The sequence below is a fragment of the Odontomachus brunneus genome, unplaced genomic scaffold, assembly GCF_010583005.1.
Source record: "Odontomachus brunneus isolate Ranch 3 - 2012 unplaced genomic scaffold, Obru_v1 Obru_scaffold_202, whole genome shotgun sequence".
Taxonomy (NCBI): domain Eukaryota; kingdom Metazoa; phylum Arthropoda; class Insecta; order Hymenoptera; family Formicidae; genus Odontomachus; species Odontomachus brunneus.
The window spans coordinates 177381-184733 of NW_022639652.1; positions in this window are offsets into that span (position 1 = coordinate 177381).

Below are 7353 nucleotides of genomic sequence, written 5' to 3' on the forward strand. Positions count from 1 at the left end.
CTCAATTTTTTTCCAAATCTTTTGTATTTCTTCTTCTTTTTTTTTAAGGAGCAGTTTAAGTCTGACCTCATCCAAAATGTTGGATGCCTCATCATGCAGTGAATACTTTTTTGGTGTTCTGTTAAATTTGCTGTAAATAATATTCTATTGTAAGAACGATAAAAATATTCTAGAAATAACTACAATAGAGCTCTTATACCTAAAAATGTGAGTATTGTTAAATGTTTACGTAAACTTTCCTTCAATTCTCTGTTATGTCGTTCGTTTATATTGTTTGTTCTGTGTAATTGTTTATATACGCAGAGCGAACATGTTTTAAAATTGTTGATCCATGTTTGTAATAATTAAAAAATGTTTCTAAATATGTACATTTATCAAAAATAACTTTGGTGATTATATTAAAACCTTCTTCTATGTATAATTCGGGTAACAATGCTAAAGATATTAATAATTTTGTCGCATTCTATCCTAATTCTTGTCTGTCACTCTTTAAAATTTTATATATTTTTGCATTGCGTACTAACGCCTGCAAAAAGAAAGCAATATAAGGAAAATTAACATGCATTTCATGTTTCTTATTATGTGCATTGTTATCTTTTATTACTTGGCTATAGTGGAAAAAGCAACCAATGATTTTTGTGTTGGGGAATGCTGTCTTGAACGCATTTTGCTCAGCTCTCTCAAAATCGGTTAATATTGTTTCTGGTCTTATTTAGATAATATTATTGACTTTTCTTAAAATTTCTAAATAATTTTTTTTTGTACAACCTTCCATTATTGTATACACAATAGGAAATGTCTGAAATTTCATAAAAATTGAAATTATTCATATATTTATATTTAGTGTCTCTTTCAATTATATAAACTATTTATTATTTAATTAATACAGTAATGAATTCTTTTACTTACTCTGTTATTATATCTAATAACAATTATCCACAACTGACAATTATTATTACTTAATTGAGGCACCGTAGCAAAGGTACCATCACAAAAAATAGTTAAATTATTATTCGTTAATTTTTTTATATTTTCAGTCATATATTTATCAATAAAAATGACCGTATCATTATTTTCAATCACTGATTCTATAATGAATGAATGTGTTTCGTTTATTTGTAATAACTGCTGCCATTTTTTATTTTTTAAACTAATGTTCAGATCATTTAAATTTTGTGGAGTCCGTCCAAAACCTTTCTTCTTTTTAGAACGTTCAATAGATCGTTCGACATTTCTAATGTTCGTAAAATCTAGCAAATTATCGTACCTAAACATTAATGCAAAAATTACCAATTAAAAATTGTATGTAATTTTCTTCTTAATAGTATTTAATATTTTCTGTTTCATTGTTTTGCACTCACTTTGAAATAATTGTGTTTCTTATTATTCTAGTAGATTGAAAGTGATGTGACGCTTCTATTTCCTTTTTAATGTTTGATAATTTAAAAACATATTTATTATGGTTATGGTTTCCATTTAAAACGTAGTTGCCATTTTTTATTTTTAAGCGTGTTGTACATTTAATTTTTTTATTTTTACGTAAACTGCACTCATAATACCTGTGAGAAAAATATTCATAATTAAATACATCAAATTCAACCTTGTAAACTTCTATGCTAATTATTTAAATAAATAAAAAAGTTGTCTTATTAATTTGTACAAAACTATACAAAGAATTACATGAAAATAAAGATAAATTATCAAAAAATAATAACTGCCTAAAGAGAAGTATAATACCCAAATAACAGATTCACGTCATTTTGACGTCAAAAATTAATCAAGACTGATTTAATGATATCAAATAACGTCAATTATGATATCCTTAAAATGTCTGGTTTGTAGTTGTCTAAGACATCGTACAAATGTCATTAAAACGTCTTGAAATGTAGTCATTGATATGTGATGTTCGACCGAAATTATGACGTCTATTTCGCGGCATTTATTAGTCACTTTTTTAGTTATTTTTAATTAGTAAATGACCTGAAAATGACGTAAATATAACTTGAATCTGTTATCTGGGAGGCAAATAGTATATAGTTAAAGAAGTATTAAATTATTAGAGTAAAAAAATTATTATTTGATTAAGAAAATACTACATAATGAAATATTTTTTTTGCAATTTATACTCATATAAATGAATAATGTCACTCCAAGATATTTCGTTACATTGTGTTTCCGTAAGATTTATTGCAATGAAAATAATATCCATCATAAACTAATTTGGGCTGTTGAATCCTTATATTATTATTGTACTTATTTTTATCAGACATCTCGGCGAAATGTAGAAAATATGCAGAATAAAATAATGTCACATATCACAATACCATGAAAAAGCAAAATGACAATTGCGAAAAACAATGAATCGCTATGAATTCATAACGAGCGCAATATTTGATTTAAAAAAGCTTAAATTCGAAAACCGTTACTAACTCTTTACGCATAATAAACATTTATAATAGGAATAATTAAGGAAAGGAATCATTAAAAAAAGCAAGTTTCAAAGTAAAAAACGATTAACAAAAAACGATAAAATAAATAATAGTTAATGTTCTGATCAAAATAACTTATTATTTACAATTCGTAATTAGTATATTTATTTATAGATACAATTATTTCCTGGAATTGTCAAGCATTTCTAATGTTACAAAAATCTTTTAAACGTTATAAAATAATATTGCATACCAAAAAATTCATGAATAATAATAATTCAAACAATAATAATAGTACATTAATTTTATATGATTTTTATTTTTCATTTTACTGTAGTTATCTCCTTCAAGTACTGATTGTCAATTTTTGGGAAAAGTTCACTATCTCTGATAAAATACCAATAACCATACTTGCAGAGGCAAACGTAAGTAAAACATCCTGTTTGCTAAAAAATAAGAGGAATATAGGTCAGTAACCTTTATAGAAATATCATCTTAAGAATCATTGATAATTACTTATTTTCAGTATTAAAAATACTGGATAATAAGTAATTATCAATGATTCTTAGTATGATATTTCTATAAGGGAGGCTATATGACAAAGTAATAAAAAACATCAAGTACATCCGTCGAAAGCATTGATGACAGTAAATATCAATGTTACGAACCTGTTCTCGATTTGTTACGTCAATCTGTCGTCACACTCGCAGTGACACATCTTACTCTGATATTTGACGTTAGGAGCCCTTATAGAAATATCATACTAAGAATCATTGATAATTACTTATTATCCAGTATTTTTAACACTGAAAATAAGTAATTATCAATGATTTTTAATATGATATTTCTATAAGGGAAGTGATTCAATTTTTGCTTACAAGTGGGACGCATTCAAGGATACAGTAACTTCAGACTTTTGAAATCTTACTCCACAGAACTGTCTTCCAGTAATTAATTAATTCTGCAAGCACATGGATAGCTAGGGAGATGGAACAAAAAATTAATCAAAAGAAGGAATCAGTCTATCATTTATAAATACAGATTGTACATGGATACTTCATCTTTTATTTTATTTGAATATTAACTACTTACCTGATAAGTATTTGTTTATTGCAATGGTGACAAATTTATTCCAATGCGAAGAACTAAGCCACATCCATTACTTATTACTTGAAGCATGCCAAAATATTGAAAAATTTTAATTATTTATTTACATATAATAATTATTTATCCAATTATACATATACATGCACGTATGTATATATATATATCTTTAAATATATAATGTTTTTCGCCTTATTCACTTTATGTTCTCACTTGTCTTATTTATTATGTTCTACGCACCTTATGCTTTCACTTATGTCATTTTTATTTTATTTTATTTTATTTTATTTTATTTTATTTTATTTTATTTTATTTTATTTTATTTTATTTTATTTTATTTTATTTTATTTTATTTTATTTTATTTTATTTTATTTTATTTTATTTTATTTTATTTTATTTTATTTTATTTTATTTTATTTTATTTTATTTTAATAAAATACTACAAAGTATGTTTCATTTGTAATTTGATGGTTGCATAATATTTGTGATATACACGCGCGCACATCTGTCAAAATGTTTGCGCAAACTAACAGTTTACCACTTAAACAGTGTCAGTAATCCTTAGAAATTGAAATTATGTCATCTAGAAGTTTTCGTTGGTACCAATCTTATCCCCTCTATTTTTCGGGAAATTGTCGCGTTACCTGTGTGCAAGAGCCATAAGTCGCTCTACGGACACGCGGCGAGCAAGGTTTCGTATAAGTCGGTAACGTCTCGAAACAGTGATTAGAGCCAACGCGTAAGTTCAGTGTTAACGTCGCGAAAATTTCATTAATTTATAGTGATGCGGGTCTAAATCATCTGAAACCCGTATCAGACTGCCGACTGCACAGGCCGATCCGACTGCCGACTACAACCGCCGACTCTCAATGGACTAATCACAGTGAGGCGCTGACTCGGAGCTTGACTGTGATTGGTCCATTGAGAGTCGGCAGTCGTAGTCGGCAGTCGGGTCGATCTGTGCAGTCGCTAGTCTGATACGGGCTTTACGGGGACGCCGCCTTTATTTCGTCAAAATTGTATTGTGAAATGAGAGAGAAAACGGCCATCTTGGATGTGTGTGGCGTGCGCTTTGTTCGCGATAAAATCTAACGGGTCGTGTTAGCGTGTTTTGGATAGCGACGCGGACATCGTCGTCGAGTACAGCGGGGAATACTCTTCATAAAGAGCCGCCATTATCGGTAACGGGTTGTCCGCGCGTGTGTGTGTGTGTGTGTGTGTGTGTGTGTGTGCACAGTATTAGGGCGCGAACGATTCCCTATACAGCGAAGCAGTGCGAAGGTTCCTGGTGCGAGACTTGGTGCATCATCGCCGGGGAACAAGCCCTCATCGTCAAGAGGTAGAAGTGCGGGAACGCGGGTGATTCTGAGGGGTCGCCATCTTTTGTTTCAGTTCTTCCGCACCGAGTGCCCTAACCTTCAATAGTCACGTCGTCGAGAGATCGACGAGAAAAAGCCGTCTACGAGAACGCGTATTCCGGAGGCTCTACAGCAAGGTAGAAACGCGTCGATTAATTAGAATAATTACCGTGCCAAAATTGACAGTGATAGGACTTGGATTCTCTATCGTGAGCGCGCGTGTAATAAGTGTGTGACAGGTATAGTGCGAGTGAATACTCGGGGCGTAGGGGTCGTCGGCGACCTCCCCGAGACTCGTGACAATTAATACAGCTAGATTACTCGATTACGAAACTAGCGAAATTAACCGCGTTAAATTCCGTTCAGAGAAACGCGAGATTCAATGAGATATAGTGACGCATAGGTTATATGCAAATTGAACGTACCTTTTTTGAGAAAAATTCACTTTCCGCTAATCCGGGATAAACGAAAGTACAGATACAGGATCGCGCAGTGATTACGATCCTAACGAGCCAAATTTTATCAAAATCGGATAAGAATTAAAGAAATTAGACCAAAAAAGACTCGATATTTAAACTTGAAAAATTTCAGAGTAGTGAATATAGTGACAATAATATAGGAGCTTTCTAGAGTTTAGAAAACGTGCAGGGGATAGCATATACAGCTAACAAAACCAACCCTAAGATTAAAATTGCAATCGGTTAAACCGTTTACGAAATAAAGGAAGTACAAAATCAGATCTGAGTCGGGGAACGACAAAAGTTTGAGATAGATTATTTTGGATAGCTTTTCAACCGATAATCCGGGATAATTGAAATTTATACCACAGGTAGAGCACAAAATTTGTGATCTGATGAGACTAGAACGAATTGAGCCGGACAAACAGTTAATTTTTTATTGAACATAAGATGCTAATTTTAGAGTCATTTCGACTAAAATTTCAGGGATAGCTAGCAAAACTCAACTTTTGTACCAGGAAACCTAGAACGAAGCGAGTTGGTACACACTTAGAGCTCATTAAAAGAGACTTGCACACTTAGTCACAGATTATTAAGATCACTAATTAACAAGTTATAGCCAGTGACAGGTGAGGTTAGAAGCCTCTTTTATTGGGACTATTACAAAGTATCCTGACAATAATTAACAACATTTCACGACAAATTTTACATCGGTTAGCAAGAATAACAATAGTGGAAAACATTTTGACCATAATTTATGCAGATTTATTTCAAATTTTGACAAAAATAGCAAAAGTGTACAAAAACCTTAATCAGAGTAAAACTAACATAATTAAATATATTTTTGTGCAAATCCTTATCTCTTTAGCAAGATTTCCAAAAGTACAAGATAATTTGACAATAACTTTTCCAGATTTAATGGTAATTTTTTCAAAAAGGTCAAAGTTACATAAAACATCTATATACAAGTAAAAATCACAAACCGGAGTTAAATCCAAACTTTTGACTAGTCTAAAAGCAGGGACATCATAAGCATCAAATGCACACCAAGCATCAAGCTTAAATTTTGAAAATTAATACTACTTTTCACTGGTTCTCTGTAAAATTCTATTTCTAAACATAAGTCACGTCTACGTGATACGAATTGACGAATCAATACATATTTGGAAAGATCTAGTGGTGCGCCAACTTTACAGCGCGGAATTAGCTGTGAATTTTCAGTAATTTTTCGAAAATTCAGTAAAGCGTGTCAAACGCACAAACAGATATAAATAAGCATAACTAAACCAACCTTACCGAAGTTGACTAGTAGAATCGTATCAATCCATCATATTTCTCATCACAGACAACCAACCGAGGTCGAAATAAATTTACTTTACAAAATACAGTTTTTTGGTCAAAATCAAACAATAGCAGTCATACGGTAAACATTAGATAAACAGGAGTTTTTAGGACATAGAGTTTTTATTAAGAAAACATTTTTTAACACAAAAATCAGAAAATTAACTTAGACTCATTGGTCGAACTTGGGACCAAGTATAAAGCATAAATTAAGGATAAAATAGTCAAAATTAATTACAGGCGTTGTGTGTCAGCAACGATAGAGTAAGTCGGGCGTTGCGTGTCAGCGACGATAAACTGAATCAGGCGTTGCGCGTCAGCGACGATAAAGTAGGACAGGCGCGCGAACGACGACAAATTCAACGCGATATTAGATATGATCAAAGAGGCTAGTCTGACGGAAGAACAGCGAGCTAGGGAACGCGAAGCGTCGATCGTAGAGAATCCGCGATCTGCGTTGAACGCGCGCGTAGGCGACGAGGCGTTGGCGTCCTTCAGACGTCAACAGCAGCAACGCTACGGCAGCGTCATCTCGCTGACGAACAGAAGCGACGTTCGCTCGGTTTGTTCGACCGGACGCGAAACCGGGGCGGAAACTGAAAGCGTAAGCAACGCGCCGGCTCGCGTGTCGGACTACACTAGACCGTGGAATAGCGATCCTT